Source organism: Caretta caretta, chromosome 3, assembly GCF_965140235.1.
Source record: "Caretta caretta isolate rCarCar2 chromosome 3, rCarCar1.hap1, whole genome shotgun sequence".
Classification (NCBI taxonomy): Eukaryota; Metazoa; Chordata; order Testudines; family Cheloniidae; genus Caretta; species Caretta caretta.
In genome coordinates, this window is record NC_134208.1 from 206,787,742 (window position 1) to 206,808,770 (window position 21,029).

The 21,029-nt window shown below is 43.2% G+C and overlaps 1 long non-coding RNA gene across 2 annotated transcripts in view; it reads right to left on the minus strand.

Annotated features, from left to right (window-relative positions):
• Positions 1-2,121: 2,121 nt before the first annotated feature.
• Positions 2,122-21,029, minus strand: part of LOC125633318 (uncharacterized) — a 55,073-nt gene continuing 36,165 nt past the window's right edge. The window contains exons 3-5 of one of the 2 annotated variants that reach the window (XR_012667890.1): positions 10,403-10,477; positions 8,348-8,478; positions 2,122-2,957 (exon numbers count right to left, since the gene is read on the minus strand). This is a non-coding gene — a long non-coding RNA (uncharacterized LOC125633318). Of the gene's footprint in view, positions 2,958-7,013; positions 7,394-8,347; positions 8,479-10,402; positions 10,478-21,029 lie in introns of those variants that run through there. The other variant, XR_007355568.2, reaches the window with a different exon arrangement.

A 21,029-nucleotide genomic window follows, 5' to 3' on the forward strand; every position in this document is an offset into this window, starting at 1 on the left:
GAAGCAAAACCATTCCCTCTTTCAGGTGGTTTGCAAACTGTCTAAAAAGTGAATTTTGGGAACGGCACTTTCTTGGGGGAGAGTGGATTTTTTCAGAGACAAATCTATGCCTAACTGAAGGCAGAATTTGATGCTCAGACCATCCTTCTCCCAGTGGGCCCTATGCTGGCCTCTGACTCTAGTGAAACTCTAGATGCTATCAGTAGGAATTGCATGCATGGTTCAAGAGCCAGTGGCCCAATTTGTGACTCACTGAGGTCAACGGGAGCCTTTCTATTGACTTCATTGTATTTTGGATCAGGCCCAATGTGCCTAACTCCCATTACTCACCATGGGGAAAGTGGCTCTCGGATCATTTGATAAAGCAGCTTTTAAAGCTTCTGCTGCCGTGCTGAGACTAGATAAGAGATCATGGGGCTTCCAGTGAGCCCAGAGGTAGGAGAGCTTTTTGCTAACAAAATAAAAGCTTGAGGTTTCCACTTCATGGAAGAAATGTCCACAAAAGATCACCCTCTCCTTGTCCCATTTGTAAGAGATATTCATAGATTTCAAGGCCAAGTTGTTCCAGTGGTTAATTACTCTCATGGTTAAAAGTTTACACTTTATTTTCAGTCTCAAACTGTCTGGTATCAACTTCCGGCTATTGGATCATGTTATATCTTTCTCTACTAGATTGAAGAGCCCATTGTTAAATAGTTGTTTCTCGTGTAGGTACTTCTAGACCATGATCAAGTCAGCCCTTAACCTTCTCTTAGTTAGGCGTAATAGATTGAACTACTTTAGTCAATCTCTAGAAAGCAGGTTTTCTAATCCTTTAATCATTCTCATGGCTCTTCTCTGACCCCTCGCCAATTTATCAACATCCTTCTTCAATTATGGACAACAGAACTGGACACAGTATTCCAGTAGTGGTCACACCAGTGCTGAATATAGGGAAAAAATAACCTGTCTACTCCTACATGAGATTCCCCTGTTTATGCATCCAAGGATCACATTAGCTCCTATCATCACAGTGTTACACTGGGAGCTCATGTTCACCTGATTATCCACCACAACCCCGAATCCTTTTCAGAGTCACTGTTTCCCAAGATAGAGTCCCCCGTCCTGTAAGTATGGCCTACATTCTTCTACGTTCTGTTTGCTTGTGTCTGTTTGCTTGCGTCCAAGTGATCCAGCTTGCTCTGAGTCAGTGACCTGTCCTCGTTGTGTACCACTTCCCCAATTTTTGTGTCATGTGTAAACTGTATCAGTGGTGATTTTATGTTTGTCCTGGTTATTGATACAAATGTTAAATAGTGTAGGGCCAAGAACTGATCCCTGAGGGACCCCACTAGAAACTCAGTCATTTGATGATGATTCCCTGTTTACAATTACATCTTAAGACTGATCAGTTAGCCAGCTTTTCATCTATTTAATGTGTGCCATGTTAATTTTAGGTATGCAGTGGTGTCGTAGCTGTCTTGGTCCCAGATTATTAGAGAGACAAGGTGGGTGAGGTAATGTCATTTATTGGACCAACTTCTGTCTGTGACATCATTCTGGTTTTTAAATCAAAATGTCATGTGGTACCAAGTTCAATGTCATACTAAAGTATAAGCATATTACAGCAACACTGTTACTTTAATTAACTAAATTTATCTCATTTAAAAAATATCAAGTTAGTTTGACAGGACCTATTGTCCATAAACCTGTGTTGATTGGCGTTAATTATATTATGCTCCTTTAATTCCTTATTGAGTCCCTCATCAACTGCTTCATTATGTTGCTGGTAATCAATATAAAACTGACAGGCCTATAATTATCCGTATCATCCTGTTTACCCTGGTTAAATATTGACACAACATTAGATTTCTTCCATTTCTTAGATTCCAGTCTTCTGGAACTTCCACATTGTTCCAAGGCTTACTGAAAAAAAATTAACGGCCCAGCGAACTCGTCAGCCTGCTCTTTTAAAACTCTTGGAAGCAAGTTATCTGGGCCTGCTGGTTTTAAAATGTTCAACTTTAATAGCTGCTTTTTAACATCCTCCAGAGATAGTAGAGGAATGGAAAGAGTGTTACCATATGATATGACTACATCATCTCCCGCCCTCCCCTCACCCCACAATACATAATAGAAATATTTACTGAACACTTTTGTCTTTTCTGCATTAGTATTGATAATTCTACTATTTCCATCTAGTAATGAACCAATACCATTGTTAAGACTCTTTTTGTTCCTAATATACGTTTGAAAACTCCTTCTTAATGTCCTTAACTCTGCTGGCCATAGATTCCTACTTGTGGCTTTGCGTCCCTTATCAGTTTTCTACAGTTCCTATCTTCTGATATGTTTATTACTACCAACTTCCCCTTTCTTCCATTTGTTATTTTTTATAGCAGCCTTCACTTCCTCTCTGAACCAGGTCAGTTTTAAAACCAATACGGCCTTCTTTCTCAGTTGTGGTATTTTGGTCCTCTAATAAAATATTCTTAAACAATTCCTAATTATCATCCATTGATTAATTTCTTCCTCCCAACTGATTTGGCTCACAATTATTTTCAGTGTTGTGCAATTGGCCTTTTAAAACACCAAGTGTATGTTTCAATGGTCTGGACTTTATTCAGTTAACACCATTAACTCACAAGCCTGGGAAGCCAAGGGCCTGGAATTCGGTCTCCAAAACTTGTGCAATATCCATGGAGAACAGCTGCTTTAAATCTGAGGAGCAGAAGTGACTGGTGTGTGTGCAGGTCAGAAGACAAACGAACCCACATGTACGTGTCATTGTGGGTGCCCCGTTCTGTGGTAGGAGAGACTTAATTACCTCATTCTATTGTGCCACCCTGTCTGGGAGTGTAACAGTAACTGTCTCGGAACTGCAAGATTCTTAACTTCTCATTGAAGCCAGTGGAAGTTGAGGGTGGTTAGTCTCTTACAGGATGCTCTTCTGGAGTGTAGTCAGGTAGGCCCCAATCCTGCAAAGACTTACACACGTTATTCTTTGTATTGGGGTAGCACCTCCAAGCCCTAGTCGCGGATCAGGACCCCATTGTGCTAGGAGCTGTACAAACATAGAACAAAAGATACTCACTACCCCAAGGGGCTTACACAACCTAAGTACAAGACAAGAGATAACAGATGGAGACAGACAGACGGATGGAGGAGTACAATGAAACAGTGAGACAGGACTGGCCACCATGATAGGCTGTGGTCTCAGCACACTGGCAGCTTAGCCACTCTTAACTTTACACACAGGCATACACCAGCTTGTTTACTCACATGAGTAAAGCTAGGTCCATGTGTAAGTATTTGGAGAATCAGAGCCATGATTTGGCATCTACAAACCTAGAGTTACAAACAGCATCTTTCCAAGAATGATATTCTTGAGCTTTTAAGATTGTTGTCTTAGAAATGCTGTTCATGCATTGTACGTGTGTAGCTGTATTAAGGTAAATGGATGATGTACCTGACATTCTTAGGTCCCCCCCCATTATTAGTATTTATTAATATGACATTAATTTTCTGAAATCTTGACTAACTCTTTGATAAGGGACGAATAAAGAAGTGGAATTTCAGATGTCAAGCTTTTATTAATGAAAGTGTTCAAGGCCATCTCTGGATGGATATTACAGGCTGCATTCACTGTGCTCTCCAGTTTATGAAAAGCAATTGTTTAGCTGTATAGAGAGTATAGAGCAGAATTAAATTGACCTACATGATACAGAAAGTAGCACTGAGCCCATTTAACTAAGGGTCCTTTGAAAGAAATCTTTTTTATTATAGATGAGTGCTGAAATTATTTCAAGGAAGTGATTATCTGTCTAATAATTTTAAATGCATGAATGATTTCAGCATATAAAAATTAGAGCCGACTGAGATATGTTTAAAAATATGATAAGCAGCGCAGATAGTTGAATGTTTAAGGCTTGGAGTTTTATGTGATTAAATTATGATTACTGACAAAAAAAAAAAATTCCCAAACTATCCAGTCACGGTAGTGGAGATGAAACTGGTGGAGATGAAAGGAATTTTGGTGTGTGTAAAACCGTTGGTCCAAGATGTATCCACATAAAAGCACTTGCTGGACAAATATAATTGTAGCTTTTGAGGGAGCAATTAGTCAGCAGGTGGTTCTTCAGACTAATGAATTTGGAGGGTTCTCTGTCCCAGTGTCCTATGGGATGGGCTGACAGCACCAGTAGGGCTGGACATGTGGAATCTGCTTAGACAACATGGACTTCATTTTATTTATTTATTTTTTCAAACCAATGTGCACACCTAGGGCTCTGGCCAAATGGGGGAAGGTTGACAGGGCCACCTCCCACGGATATGCCTATGAAATCAGTCACTGGTTTCAAAACCTGGTAGCTGGGGACCTAATCCAAGCTAGATCGTCTTTCCATTGACTTGGATGGACTTTGGATCAGTTGGGAATCCCTGCCCTAAACCAGAGACCGGAAATCTTCTCTAGCTCACCAAAGAGGTTCATGTGTCTTAGGGATAGTGAGGATGGGTTGTTGTTGTTGTTTAACTGTTATAATTTATGAATTAGACACTGCATTTAGCATTGTGATCTTCACCAGGTGGTTTGAAGAGTGGCTATGGGCTAGTAGTTTGCAGTGTGATCCCAGAAAGACATGGCCAGTGGTTTGCTAACCAGAGGTTGGACCTCGACTGAGATGAAACAGTTGTTCCTCAAGAACAATATGTATTAGGCAGGCGAAATCTCCACACCAGTGGGTTTGTAGAGTGAGGCGCTGCTAATGCACATTTATTAACAGCCACAAACAATGGCTCCTCACAGCAGGCCCGGGAGAGAGTTTGCCTAGATCCAAAGGACACTATTCACACTTCCCTTCCAACAAAGCCTCATTGAGAGCCTCGTGTTTTGTAAATAGCCCCATTGAAGTCCTGTGTGATTTTTTCCCCCCGCAGGAGATTCTAGAGAGGAGACAAACAGGTGACTAATGAGGGGGAGTCACACGAAAATTGGTTCTCCTGTGCACAAAAGGTATTGTGGTGGTTATTTAAAAGCCAAGAGAAATGCAAAATTCCGAGCTGAAGACACCGCGAAGGATCGGGGATTTTTATTACAGTGCCTTGCCGTTAAATTAGTAACTGTAGATTGTGTGTGACACGCGGCTGACCTTTAACGTAATGCAGTTTAGGGACCAAGGACAGTCGACTCTGCATTCCGAAGTAGGAATAATAACCTTGTTTTAAAAAAGAAAAGCGTCGCCCAAGTAATTACATTTTCTTGGCCCCCCCCCCGCCCTTCTTAGCGTGGACCCTGTCTCACTCGCAGGGATGAAAGGAAGACTTCGCAGGCATTGTTCTTCTAGATCCACTCCGACTCAGGAGTCCTTCATATAGTTATTTAATTGAGGACTGGAATTGCTAGCACGGGGTCAGCCAATTGCGGCCTTGCGGTTAGCTTGGTGGGGCTGGATACTTCGACATTCTCGGGGAGCGTCGTTCACTGCAGCCCCTTTTGATGCCCAATCCTGTATTTGTAAACATAAAAAAACCCCCCCGGCCCGTCCCCAAACACACAGGAGGGCGAGGAGGAATCAAAGGCATGAGCGGTGTCAAACTCACAATAAGGCTCTGCACGCAGCAGCCCTTACCGCTGGCCAGAAATGAACAAGGGAAGGAAGACAGTACACGCAGGTGTGCAAAGCATTCCACGGGGGGAGCAGCCGTTGGGGGCACACGCTCGTTGGGGGTGCAGCTGAATTCGGAATTCTGGGATTTGCATTTCACAAGCGGTGCAACGTGCCCCCGACAAAGCATCGATCCACTAACTCGTGCCCGTGGCGCTCCCTGAGCGCCTGCAGCTGGCCGCCTCTTATGAGCTCAAAATATGAGTTTGTAAAGTGATTCCGAGTACTTCCCGGGAAATGAGCACACTGCGCTGGGGATTCTCGCCAGCCTGGTCCTCGTTCCCTCTGCCACGCGATCCCTGCCGCGCCGGCGGCTCACCTCCACGCCAAGCCCCGTTTTGCGTGTAGACAAGAGTCAAACAGGAGCGGTGCTCTGTTTTGAGGGTACACTGGCAGCACCGCCCCGCGCAGCCGTCCAAGCAGAGCTCGAAAGAGAGACAGATGCACAGATCCTGGTTGTAGCTTGTCTTACCTGGGCGGAGGAGGAAAGGATAACACCGGAAATGTGGGCATAGTGAGTCAAGACCAGGAGTTGGTGTCTGGGCCCTTCGTTGTGGCCTGTCTCCTGGTCACTACGTGTAAAATTATTTGTGCATTTAAAAACAAAAAACCCAATCCCAACCTTCCCATTCAGTTCATGGCTGATTCAACGGGGGTTGAGCTTTCCTCTCCTGAGCGTTGATAATAAGACACTACTTGCCAGTTTAGGATCGCTCACACACAGAGAGAGAGCGAGAGAGCTGTACAACAGAGTGTATCCTATTTCATTAGTATTGTGTTAGAGAGAGAGGTGCAGACATAGAGATACACACGTGTGTGCGCCCCGCGAGCTACACAAACCGTTCACCCACATCCACACACCCAACAGAGAAAAGGATAAATGTCTATAGAATATCTATAGAACACACTTCGCAGCACACGGCGAGATAGACGGGCACACACACGTGTATCTGTACAGCTGTAGCTGTGTGTAGATCGATCTAGACACACCCTACACCCACATCTACGTACCTATTTATAGACCTATTGATCCTTCTGACCTACACCCAGCTAGCTGGAGACGCACACAGGGGTGTGCTGTACAGGTGGCTGGTTGTGTCCAGGTGTGTTTGTACCCAGGGCCAGCGCGGTCACTCTTCATCCTCACTAGCGGTATTTCGCTCTGTCTGCGGGCCCGTACCGCTCTCCGGTCCCCGTGGGGAGCCAGACAGGCCGGATTGCTCCAGCCGCAGATACCCGCCCGGGAGTGACCTCTCGGCGCAGCGGAGCGGAGCATTCCGGGGTTTCTTGGCTAATTGCATTACCTGGGCGTGGGGGAAGAGCCGCCTCGCTAATGAAGTCAGAGAAATAACTTTGCAAGCGGCCCCTGCCCCTGCCTGGCCGCAAAGGAAGCGAGAAGAAAGGCCCGGGGGCTGCCGGCTCGCCCGGGATGCGGGGCGCGCTTTGTGCCGGGGACCCCCTGCGAGCCCGCCGCTCCCCATCCCAGCGCCCCGGAGACGCGGCAGCTTCTATTTAGCAGCCAACTCTCCCCCTAATGAAGCCAGTCAATCTAATTACGCGGCGTTCCCTCGGCTGGCCCTGCAAACGGGCTCCCTGCTCAGCCTGGTGGAGCTGATCAAAGACGGGGGGACTTCTGATGAGGCCGGCCGGCCTGCCCGGCTCGCGCTGCCGCGGATTTCATCTCACTCGGGTGCAGCTGCCGGGGAGCCCTGGGCTGCCAGGCCCCCTTCATTTAGCTCTGTTGCCTGCTATAAAGCGGAGAACATAATTACGAAAGTTAAGAAAACGTCCCTGTAATTAGCCAGGCAACTCTGAGCACAAGAAATGGAAATTAGTCACAGGATAATAAATTAGCTTGTGCATACATTACATGCCACGAACACCCTGGGGGCCTTGTGTTTGCAGGCTTTGGCTTGCAACCCCGTGTATCTCCATAAAGCATTCATCCCTGGGTGATTATGTGCCAGCAAAAGGGAGGGGTTGTTGTTTTTTTGTTTTGTTTTTCGGAATTACAAATCTCTTTTCATTCTTTTGTGGAAAGAATTTGGCTTCCTCACTTTCTTTTCGGGATGGGGAAGGAAAAAGCCACAAATGTTGACACCCCCTCTACCCCTTAGGTAATGGTTAATTTTTCAAGGTGCTTCAAGATCCGGCATTGTTTGTCTTCATTAGAACCAGTAGTTAAGGAACTATTTAAATGCCACCGGATTTTGAACTATTTTAGTCGTCCTTTCTTTAGGAAAGGAAAAGAAGAAGCAGGGGGAGGGATGGAGAAGCAGGAAATTGGACTCTAGCAACACATAACATTTGCATCAAAATAATACAGCAGGCAACAGAAAATCACAATCACATCACTCAGAAGGAAGGAACAGAATACAAATTAAAGGAATAATGTAAATTTTTTGCCATTAAGCTTCAATGACCATTTGAAATGGTGCAAGGCACAAAGGTTTTGATGAGCATCATCCAGTTTGATTATTCATACTTGTGTTTCTGCTTGAATTAAAGCAGGAGTGCGAGTGCCTGTTAAAGCAAAATGTTTGAATTGGTAGTGAACTCTCACCTTTACTTGCATCCATTTACTTTTCAAATGAATGCCAGATAAGTTAGTGCATTTTATAATCGGCCTGTTTTCCAGTGAGTGCTGTCATTACATACCAATTTCTTTTAGAAGTGCTTCCTAAGAAACATTAAATACTTACAAATAAGGATCTGTCCATCACTAGCAGTCATCCTGGTGTAACTATCTGACCAGTGCTAGAAGATTCAGGAGGTATTTCATATCCCTTTCCCCCCTTTGATTGGTTCTGTGTGTTACTTTTTCTTTTCTTTTCTGCAGTGAACATTCAGAGGCATTGTTAAGTCTTGCTTGCTACGGAGAAGACAAGAGTCAAGTTTACATGTATCTCCAGCACAAATATATTGCCCGTTTGTAAACATGTCACCTAGCTGACACATGCCTCTGGCTCACATTGAGTATGAACTGCTCTGAATCTATGGAGTGGTTTTTAGAGTGGATATCATAAACATTTCCTTGATTCCAGGAAACAGGGCCTGATCCAAAGCCCACTGAAGTCAATTTCCTTTGGCAGTGGCTTATGGCCCTGATGTGTCTATTGCCCCTCCATATAAAGCTGTATCAGGTATCACATGTTATAAAGTCTCTCTCCCTCTCTCTCTCTCTCTCTCCCTCTCACATAATAGTGTGTGTGACCCTATGTTTGTGGTACCTGATATAGATATAAACTCCCCATATAGATACAAGTACGGCAATGGACAAAAATATGCTTTTGAATGTTGTCTCTGAATGACAAAATTCCAAATTCAGGTCAAAGATCTCCTAGTCAGAAGATACTGATTTCTTAGCCTCATATAATAAGGTCACAGGACTTTATTACTTCTGAGGAGGTAGCATACAAGACACAAATATTCTTGTTTATCCATGCACAAAGGCAAACAAGATAGTGATGGCTCAGGGGGTGCCTTTGGGGCCCCCAAAGCTCTCCATGACACTTTCCCCTTGAATGCTATTGTGTGTCAGTTATTTAATGACCACTTTTTGTGTGTGTGCCGATCATCAGAAAATATAGGGTAGCTGCAGCTGAGAAAGCTGGTAGTAAAGAACACTGAATTATCTGACTTGTGCACACTGTTTTGCACATAATGTTTAACGTACAGAAAGAGCAAGAGGCAATAAAAAGACTATAAATATTAGCAAAAACCAAGGCAGACAAGCTCTAATAATAGGGGCCTGATCCTCCACCCACTGAAGACATTGGGAATTTTGCCATTTACTTTAACGGGAACAAGATTAGACCCATAATTTGTTCAAAGATGAAGAGTAAATATAGGCTGGATTCAATATAACTTTATAAAATTGACAGATAGACTTTAGATCAATACTTCCATCTTCCTTTCCTTCTTTTTTCACAAAATGCAGTTGGTTTGATGATCAAATTCCTGATTTCTGATCTAAGAGGTAATGTTCCCCAAGGGTCAGATATTGAAAAACACAATTAGCACTAGAAGTTTGCCTCTTTAATAGTGTGTGTGTTTAGATCTAAAATGATGAAGCAACGTTAGTTCACAGTGTAGCCAAATCCTAGTAAGAGTTTAAAACACAAAGTTAGAATAGCTGAGATATTCTGCTTTTAAGAGGAGCTGCAGAGAATGTATTATACCCATTACCCAGAATAATTCATTATTACTGAGCATGGTATTAATCTTAAACATGTGGTTATGCAATAGAACAGAAGGGCTCTGAGTGTAGCTAAGGTCATTTTAATTTAACATTGTCAGTTTTAGAATAATATATTTAAAATAATAACAAAAATCTCTTGTAGCCTTTGTTACTAAAAAGAGCTGCAGGATCAGACCCTGAAGCTGAAGGGATTTTAAAATTGATTTATTTTTTTTTGACCCTTTATGGTGTTTATTTTTTGCATTTTTCTCAGCTGAAAAAATTGAAAGAGAAAGGTCAGTTTCTCTTTTGTTTCCAACCAGTTTTATTCTTCTGCATGTCGTGTACTAGCACATTGTCGCAGTGTTCTGGGCTGCAAACGCTACAGAGGACGTGTTGATTTTGTTTAAAAAAATCTATTTGCATGGGAATTTTTAAAAAGTAGGTGGAAACAATTTGCAATAGTCATGGATTTTGGAAAAGTATGTTTCTAAAGTAAATAGCTATTTTCCTATCCATAATTATGGTGAAGTTCCCATTTGCATCAAAGAGTTTTCCCTGAAAACTGATTACATACCTTGTGATTTTGGTCCAGATCTGACCTGACAGCAGAGTTGATCCCTTAGTCATACAAACAGTCCCATTGTTATGTCTGTAAAGGAAGCAGGAAGAGAGTGCGACTTTTAGCATGTTAGCAAGCTCTATTTATGCAACATGAGTTTACCTTTCTTTGGACTTAGGAGAATATTTCTACTGGGTAACTAGTGGATGATTATGTTGAGATACAACCTTCTAGTCAATACACTTGCAATAAGATATTAATGGGACTTCTGGCATGCAAAAGAGTATTCCTGAGAGCAAGAATTGGGCCCAGTATCCCTTTAATTTTTTCTTTTATATACAAACATATGCAAGTACAGTGCCCTTCAACTGGTTTTGGTACATACTGCACACTTTTTTTAAATGGACCAACATGGCTACAACACTAAATAATATGTACAGGATATAGGGCCCAATCCTGATCTCATGGATATTCCTGGTTAAATGCCCATTGACTTCAATGGGATCAGGATTGGACCATTCATTCCTGTGTATGCACGTAAATGTTGTGCATTTTAAAAGAAATTCAGAAATATATAGACTAGAAGTGACTTCAAATGAGTTGTTTCCATTTGTGGTGAATATTACACAGTTCTTAACCTTCCATAAAAATGATCTTTTATGTAAAAATGAAGAAAAAAATCAAGACAATTATACATTCTTTTAAAAAAAAGAAAATCCTACATTTAAGTAATTTTAAAGTTCTCCACCATGGACTAACCAAGGCCGGGATAGGCAAGTGATAACCAACACTGAAGGAATGCCTATGACTGTCTGTCATTTTTCCACAGTGGTATGAGTTAACGTCAGGCTCTCAAGTTTAACTCTGAACTGCAGTTCTTTTACAAATGGTTTTCACACCGTTATTATTTAGTTTTATTTAATCTGCATAATAGTTCCCAGGCTGCTGTAGAGTACAAGGTTCTATCCAGGAAGAGCTTTGCTGACAATGGGACCTCTCAAACTCTGCTCAATGTCCACAGCTGAATAGTTCCCATCGTCCCTTCCCCAGCATGAGAGAAGACAGCAAAGTCCAGGGGTTGTTGCTTTCAGGAGCCCCTCTGCCAGGGATGGGATGCTCTTCACCCTCAGCTTTTGTTAGAGATGCTTAACATGTAATGTTCCTAGGGTTTGATTTTTTTAAAATAAAATCATGGTGTAGAAAACCATTATTTTGCAGCCCTTTCACCAAAGATCCCAAAGTGGTTGCACAACCATTAATTTCCTAAGCACCCTCACTCTCCTGTAAGATAGGCAAGGGCTGATATTTTACAGCTTGAGGGACAGAAATGTTGGGCTAATTATTTTTCAAGGGGCCTCTGATTTTGGGTGCCATATTCTTTTGAGTACACACCTCACGTCTGATTTTCAGAAAGGCCGCCCCTGCAGCTTCCACTGACTTCAAATGGAGACGTGAGTGCCTAGCATCTCTGCAAGTCTTGGCCTAATTCCCTCATTCAGCACCACCCAGGAAGTAAGTAGCATGGTTGTAAGAAACTCAGACCCACTGGCTCCCAGTCCTTTCCTCTAATGCTACAGGGAAGCAGGGTTTTCAATGAAGATCTGTTAAAAGCGGTAGTCACCTAGATGCCAACAGGGCTGGGGGAAAGAGGGAAGAATCATAAGCTTGGACTTCTTGTAATTCGTGTGACATCATCCCAGTGAATTGCCACTTTATTTTTTTACACAACCAATTTGTTACATTGAAAAGCCATGTACGAAAGACAGAAAATACTCTTTGTGTGGACAATGAATCTTCCTTTTGATTTCATGAGTGGCATAAAACAGAAGTGGCAAAGCCATGCATGAGACATGAAAGCATTCATCCCTTGATTGGGGTGAAAAGCATGTTCATCGCCCACGCTTGGAGCAGTCATTTGGTGCCAGTAATTTTTTTTAAATGGCATGCCGTATTGCAAACTGTTACGCTACTGTCTCTCCTCCTGGCAGCTGGCTGTGCAGGTACCGAAGAGAATTCCACAGGTGATTTTGCATGGCGTGGGGCAGTACGGAATGTTGTCCTGCCACAAATCACCATTGTGTCTAGTTGGGTTTGGTGCAGGTGTGAAAGAAAAGGTCCCCTTTTCCCCCTGATCCGTAAGCACACTCTCACACACGCTTCATTTTAGGCAAGTAATCCCATTGACGTCAATGGGACCGCTCACGAGCTAAGACATAAGCCTGGACCTCATGGTGTTCTGAGTTTGAACAGCGCCTAACACAATAAGGTCCTGATCTGTGACTACGGCCCCTGTGTGCTATGGGTAATACACATAATACATGAGTGTTGTGCAGAGTCGGGGTCTATGTAGATTTTGCAGTTGTTATGTTATTGTTGAATCTTAGACTTTTGGGGAGGTGTCAGCATGTGGCCCTCATGCTGAATGTGAGCAAGAAATCCAGAACCAGGCCCTCTATTTGGAGCGGGAGTGGAAGCTCATGCAATAAAGGGCTATGCAGTCTGGCACCTCTAGGGGGCTCTTCTGGACCCTCGCCCAGCTCTGTAGTCACATTGTCACCATCTGGTGGCTGTTTGGAGGCCTTTCCCAAACGGGTTGCTCTGTGTCGCTGCTCTTCCTGGACAATGGTCCACATCACAGAATGATCCCCACAAGTGGTGTTGATTTGGCGATCTCAGAAGAGAGGCCTAAGGCGTGTACCTGAGTGACCTACCCCCTCACCGATGCAACTGGTGCCTCTGGGTGAGGCGGGCTGGCCTTCAGGCAGCTGCCTCCCATGCTCTGCTGGTTCTGTAGATAAACTGGAGCTTTCGTTCTCCAGGGCTCCCTCTGGCTCCTTCCCCAGTGCTAGATGCAGTGGAGAAGGAAAGGATGTAGGAGAAATGCTGCTGACTGTGAGAGCGCTGACCAAGTGAAGGAAAATTCAAAAGGCCCTCAGAGATCCCACTAAACCTCTTTTCACTCTTGTCTCAGACAAACATCTAACGAGATTTACATTTTTTTTCTCTTGTTTCACCTGATATTTCTCTCATCTGACCTTCACCCCTCTGGATTTTGGATAGATCCAAACTGTGTGAGATCAATGCAGTAAATCACAAAACTGTAAGACTGGAAGTCCTGTTCCCTGCACTCACGGCAGCACTAAGTATTGGCTGGACCATCCCTAACAGGTGTTTGTCCAACCTGCTCCTAAAAATGGTGCTACACTCTCTGACACCAACTGAAGATGTCGCCCATGTGTCTCTTTCATGGACAGGCTAAAACGAGCTGGATCCAAAGCAGGGGGAAACATTCTGAATTCAGGAATGACTCTGGAATCACCCCACTGAATCCATATCAGAGTTTGGTTATCCAAAATTCAGCTTAGCTCCCCATCTCCCCCTTCTTCAAACCAGTCTCCTACTCTCTTGTCCCCTTCCCCATGGAAATATACAATGGAGGAGAGTCATAAACAGCAGGGTGAGATCCTCACCATTGCATCAGCTCTTTGACACCAGGGTGGGAGAGGTGGAAAGGGGCCCTAAAAACCCTGCCTCCAGCCCGGGGAGGTTTCCCCGCGGAAGCACTGTAGAAGGCAGCTATGAAGCTGTCGTTAAGGTCCCCTCACAAGCCCTGGCCCTTAACTGTGCTTAAGCAAGACAGAACATTCAATAAGACCGCTGAAGAAGGCTCAAGATGGGAACCTCAACTATCCCATAGAAAATAAGATCTATACAGCCTTTAAGGAAAGAGAACTGGGTAACAGCATGAACATTGTCCTGTTTAAGGTGACCAGATGTCCCAATTTTATAGGGATAGTCCTGATATTCAGGGTTTTTTCTTATATAGGTGCCTATTACCCTCCACCCCATCCCAATTTTTCACACTTGCTATCTGGTCACCCTAGCCCTGTTATTATATTGTATGAAGCATTGCCAAGCCAAATATTAAAATATCATGAGTCAGGTCCCCAGAATGATGAGGTTGTCTTAAAAATGAGTTTGAAAAATATGTTGTGGTTCTCTTTACCTGCCCTCTGATTTTTGACCCTTTAGGATACACTTAGGTCATGCTTTCCTGCTTTCCTCTGCAGCCAGCCTGGCTAGAAGCCTTTTTAAAATTAAAGCTGAGGTTCTCATGCATTCACATGACTCTGGCACCTGGGGCTTTAAGGAAACAGCAGTCATCACAAGACTTGTGACACAAATCATGAGAGCTAGCAACACTGTTCTGTTTTACTTAATGATTTGTTGTAAGATATTCATCTCCACGTTATCTGCACAGAAAACCCTCCTTCCTCACTCCCCAAACACTTTATGATCTAATTTCTTATTATGGTCTGCCCATGAAATATGGTGGTTTGTAGGGCATTTTTCCCCACAGTGAGTGATTTTCAGGTTGCTGAGTGTTCTTACCTTTTGTGCCACGTGGATTTGATTTTTGGGATGTTTGATTTCCTCCTTTGAGCCTTCTCCTATTTGTTTATATGCTATTTCAGTGTGCTTGCTCAGGTCTAAGGACCCTATTATTTCCCTGCAATTATTTATCCCAGATGGTGCAACCCTTGTTGTGCTATTCAGAGTTTTGTTCAGTGAGGTGTTATTCTGAAGTTTTCACACACACACACACACACACACACACACACACACACACACACACACACACACACACACACACACACACACACACACACACACGGTGAGATACAAAGACATACACAGGTTTCAGAGTAACAGCCGTGTTAGTCTGTATTCGCAAAAATAAAAGGAGGACTTGTGGCACCTTAGAGACTAACCAATTTATTTGAGCATGAGCTTTCGTGAGCTACAGCTCACTTCATCGGATGCATACTGTGGAAAGACATACACAGTGAGAGAAACAAAGGCAGACAGAGTGAAACATGCACACACAAACACACAATGCTGAAGAAAGCCTTCTAGAAAGTTTTGGTACCACGTACATTGCCCATTTCAGATTATTTATCTCCTTTTTCCTTCCTTTTTCTTCTGCTCTTTCCTTCCCCAGCAGTATAATGGTCTATTCTTAAACCATTGTATCCTTCACTTTTTCCTTATCATAGAAACAAAGTCCTCTGAATAGCCCTCCCCAATCTGTGTGTGTTTGTGTGTTAATCACAAATTTATGATGATGCAGGGAGTTTGGAGTGAGAAAGCTGAGCGCATTTCTCTGCCACAAACCATTGCTTTCAGGGATCATTCCACTTGACTGGCTAAGGAGAAAACTGCTCTGATAGAAACTATGTTATAATAGTTGGGAACTTTATAACAATTCAGTACCAACTGAGCTGATTTATTCTAATATGCCGGTGCAGGGAATTGTTATTCACCAAAGCAGAAAATGGAGCTGGCTTTTCGAAAGTGTTTAAAATCAAGCAGCTCTGAAGTCACCATCCAACTGTTGGGGTAATCTTTTAGGTGGCCAGGCAATCAACTTTCATTAAGGGCCATGCTGTTCTACAAAGCATATAGCACATGGCCAAAATGGAGCCACCTCTTCCAAAATGCTGCTTGAACGCTGTTTGTTTTCATTTGGCTGGGGATGGTAAAATTGCTCTGGCAAAATATTCTACACAGATGGCCTCGCCTTCCAATCTGGATGTGATGTGTATGTTACAACATACCGTATGTGTATATGTATGACTAGCATGCTTCATTATTTTTTTTGCAAGACAAATTTTAACTGATTATCTCTATTTGTCTACAGCCAGTGTATCATTGGAGGTCAAATGTTTTTGATGGGCCTTCAGTGTATGTGTGTGTGTGTGTGTGTGTAATGAGAAAGAGAAGTGCTTTTTCCAAAGTTTTCCACTGCAGAGAAAATGCCATAACTTTTTTGTTTGTCTCTGTAGTGTCATTATGTAATTAAAATGGCTATGTCAGAACAAAACTCTTGCTCAATTAATTTCTCCTCTTCATGTGCTGATTATCTTTTTAATTTTGCAAAGAAAGGTTTCAGAGTGAAGTCGAGTGCCAGCTGCCCACAACTGAACTATTCACATTTGGAAGAAAGATTAATTGCCTTAAGTTGGGTTTAAATGTCACTTATGTAACCTTCCATTATGCTTTTTCACAACTTTAGATGCCAATATGCTAATAGTCAGTGGTGTGTTTTTGAAAGAGCTATTGTTTAAACCCCAAACACCTTTCTGTGTGTCTCCTCTCTTTATTATATCGCGCATTCGGAGATAGTTTCAAATCAACTTGTGCTTGCTTTTTCAAGGGCACTAAATTAAAGCTGGGGGGCTGTTGAGTTGAGCAGTTCTTCTGCTGTGCTGGTTACAGTGCTGATCAGTTCACTAAATGGGTTTGTGTGCTTTGTGGTGAGTCTGCCGGGCTTGATGCTAGAGGGAAACCCTGGCATCGTTGCTTGGTTGTTTGACGTTAAAAGAGGCCTTAATGTTCTGGCCCAAATGTAGCACTGCACAATCCCTTTTCCCCGCATCTTCACCCCGGGGGGGATTACGAAACCTGGAGTCTGTTGTGACTGGGTAGAATTGGTGCTATCAATGCAGTGTACTTGTAGGCAATCCTGAAACCAAATAAAGACCCTGAAGTCAATGGAAGGACTCCAGCTGATTTGAGTGGGTTTTGAATCAGGCCCTTAACCAAATTAAGGGTGCAGTCCAGCTTCATGATTTAATGGCCCTACCAAAGTGACTCCCTCTTGTTCATTTCTACTGAGGGACAGGATGTACCAAGAGGTAGGTTTCCCTGCCTGGATCCTCCTCCCCTCTTGGCAGGGCAGCTGGAACAATGTGTATCGTGGGGGGGCTGAGAGCCATTGAACCAAACTGTAAACCCTGGATATGATGGAAACCACTTCAAGCCAAGGGGTGCTGCAGCCTTCCCAGCACCCCTAGTTCCAGCACCTGAGTGGCTTATATATGATGTCTTTACAGGAGGTAAGGCTGTTTGCTTCCTTGATCGATAATCCCTCCTTGAAAAACCCACCAGTTGCACTGCTGTCTAATGGGCAGGATGGGCAATTGGCGCCTGGCAATTGGCGTTTCTCCGCTTGTTATCACTTCTCTGGGCTGCAGTTGCTGTCACTGAGCAGAGTGCAGACACCCCAGGGAAAGCAGGAGAGGAGAGACAGCCCGGCCTCTCCCTCTCCCCCACCCCAGCCACTGTGACCTGCTCCCCAGGGCCTGATTCTGCTCTCTCAGCTGTGTAAACTAGATGTCACTTCTCTGACACTAATGAAGCTGAACTGGCGTGACTGAGAGCAGGATCAGACCCACTCGTTTCCAGAGCCGTCCCAGCAACGGGTTAGCTCTCCAAACCAAAAGCCTTCTCAAGATCATCAGCAAGCAATCCCTGAACCCCAATTAACTCAGGTTCTCCTTAACAGGTCTGCCCCTGTCCTGTCCAGGCCCTCACATTCCTGGTCACCCATGTACAGCAACACATGGCGTGTTCACTGAAGTAAAAACTGCCATTTGCCCTTCTGATCTTCCCTGTTGATTCAATCTGGCAGGGGTAGTTTGGATACACAGGTTGGTTTGCTCTCAACAACATCAAGTGGCATCAGGCCACTGCCTCTCTCCCAGCTCAGTATTAAACTTTAACTTCTCTTATCAGCTCCCTGCAGAGAAGCAACAGCCGGGAGTCATAAAGTTATTGACGCTGGCTAGAAATACCTGTGAGATGTGTTTTGTTTTTTTTAAAGTGTGAATGTTTAAGAGCAACAGCTAACTGATAATGAGGGAAGTGACATATGTTGTGGATTACCCAGAAATGAAAAACATCTGTCCAGTTTTGCTTTAGAAAGGAATAAATGACAAGGCTAAAAAAAACCAAAAACAAAAAGGAGTGCTGGGTGCTGCCTGTCTTCATACAGGGGAGGAAAGCACAGCAGAGGGTAATAAATAAGTTATTCAATTGCTAGAACATAAGTGATATATATGTATAGCTGCACACCAACACACACAAATATTTGATATGGCTATAAAATGTGTATAGGTAACACTCCCTTTCTCCAGGCCCTTTAATCTCAAAGGGGCAGAACTATACACAAACAGATTCACAAGCTAAATGCAGCCACCTCTAGAGAGGTAGAGCTTGCAGCCTACTACCAAATAGCAAGCTACCCAGCAGTGGAGAGGGAAGAAGAGAAGAACTTTTAGCCGAGGTCACCCAGGCAACCCCCCTCTTTATGGAAAGCGTCTGGGATCTGACAGGAACATAGAGGTGCCTCCTGAATGATTCATGGTATCAATGTTTTATTTTACTACCTTGCTATTGAGAGTCTCACACTGGAAATTGAATGCTAACCAATTGATCTACCTGGAAGGATGAAGGCCTGAACTAACCCTGTCAAGATTCAAACCTTGGTTCCAGGGAGTCTGAGTGTCCAAACCGCTTCATAGGCACGCAACTAAACCGAGCCCTGTATTTTATGAGCATGCACCAGTTAATCCCTTTGAGAGTACAGCCCTGGAGACCCCCTTGTGTGCTTAAAGACTTACAGCTGAACCCACTGCTAGTGAACTCAGATAAGGACCATTTCATTTAGAATGAAGCCAACTAAATGGCCCATAGCGTTCCAAGGCATAGCAACGTGCACATTGAAATCCTGCTTTGCAGTGTTCGGTCCTACACTCCCTGCTTGGAGCTCACTCAGATGAAATTCCCCCGGCCTGAGCCAGGAGTGGGGAGCATGGACCAGGAAGCCGATCCTGTAATTGGATCCATGTGGGCAGACCCTAGTCCTATACAGAGTCCTGTGAAATCAATGGGCATTCCACGTAGTCTGCCATGTAGAGCTAGCTGTAGGATCAAGTTTAGCTCAAAAGTCTTCCCCAGGAATTGAAATTAGAGGGGGAGTTGGAATTTACAGCGCAGGTTGCAAAACGACTAAATTTGCAACACTGGAGCAGAATGGGAGACTTCAGGGGGATGTAGGGCAATTCCAGAAGACCTGGGTATATTTCCCTGCTCTGTCACAGATGTCCTCTGGTACCTTGGACAAGTCACTTAGCTGCTCCTTGCCTCAGTTTCCCATCTGTAAAATGGGGACAACATCACTGCCCTCCCTCACAGGGGTGTAATGAGGACAAACACATTAAAAAGTGTGAAGCATGCAGATACTTTGGTAATGGGAAACCATACAAGTATGTGAGATTGAAGATGGGTTTGTGGGGAAAAAAAATTAACTCCATGATAAAGCACTTCTACGGAGAATTACTTCTTTCTCATCCCACATGACATATGTTGTATCTGGAAGGTGTTTTCAAATCAGCAAGGGAAGAAATGAGACCAATCATTTGAAATCACAGCTATTCCAGAGGTGTGTATTATTTTACTTGAGCAGATCGGATAAAAAGAGTTCCCAAGTGCATAAACTTTTTCAGTCTTCAATTATTTTGGGGGATTAAAAAGGGGAAATTTTTTAAAAGCAAGCCTGAGTATTTTGCTTGTGTGGCTACCTAAAAAGCTGAGCAGTGCTGTCATCAAGGGATGAGAGGGGGATGATGTGTGTTGGGAAGGGAGGGGGATTGGACTGAGGGATGTCAACAAAAAAATCCTGGAAACGTTTTATGTAGGGTTTTGTTCAGGGGAGGTTTTCCATAATACATTTTGACGGTTTTGAAATTGGCCCTGTGTAGGCCAACAATGAGGGATAGTGGAGCTTACATAGCAGAAAATCCATACTCTCCAGACACCTGCTTACCACAGAAGAATCACAAGATATTGACCTTCAATTCAGCTTGCGGTATGAGCTGATTCAGGGAGATAAGGGGAACTAATCTGTCAGTCTTCTCAGGCTCTTCTTTATTGACTAACTGACAGTTGGTTATTTCAGCTTCAGCTACGCTGTGGTAACACTGAAAAATATGATTCAGACACCTATTGGGTTTTTATTGCAAGTTAGATAGAAACCCTTCTGTTAAAGAAACCTCCAGAGCAACAGCTGTGTTTTGGGTTAAAATTGATCTGCTGTATTCCCAACCTTTCAACGGTTACCTGACTGACAGATACAAAGTTAAACTTTTGACCACAGGTTGCTAGTTTATAATTTCACTCCAGCCTTATGGCTAATTTATTTACACACACACACACACAATCTGGAAACACTTGGAATTCACACTGCACAGAGACACACACAAAAATATGCAGCCAATGGATATTTCATGGACAGAATGAAAGCTACATCATAAATCAAGCTCTTACTGAAACCACAACTTATGGTTTCAAATTTGATTTTTCTATGGAATAAAAGGAAAGCTATCTAACAATCGGATCTTTTATGGAACTTTGCAAAGGAAGTTTATTGCTGGCACAGAAAATATCTTTTAATTACTCATTACAACATCTCAACTGGGTGCCCTGCTGCAAGTAGATGTTTTACAAACAATTATTTGAACACCAATTCACCCAGGCACTAAAAAGCAATTATTTTATAGTTTTTGTTACTCCATTTCCCCCAAAGTACTTTGTGCAGTTGAAGTTGGTTTATGCAATAAATGAACAAGGTTCAAAAATGTGACTCCTCTGAACTTTTTAACCTTATATAAAGGAAAGAATTCTAAGAGCAATGGATAAAATTCAATTAACTGAGATGACAGAAAATAATCTACTAAGCGAATACATCAGGCAATTGGAAGCTTTCATACCTTTCAAAAAGGAAATAACCTATTTCTTT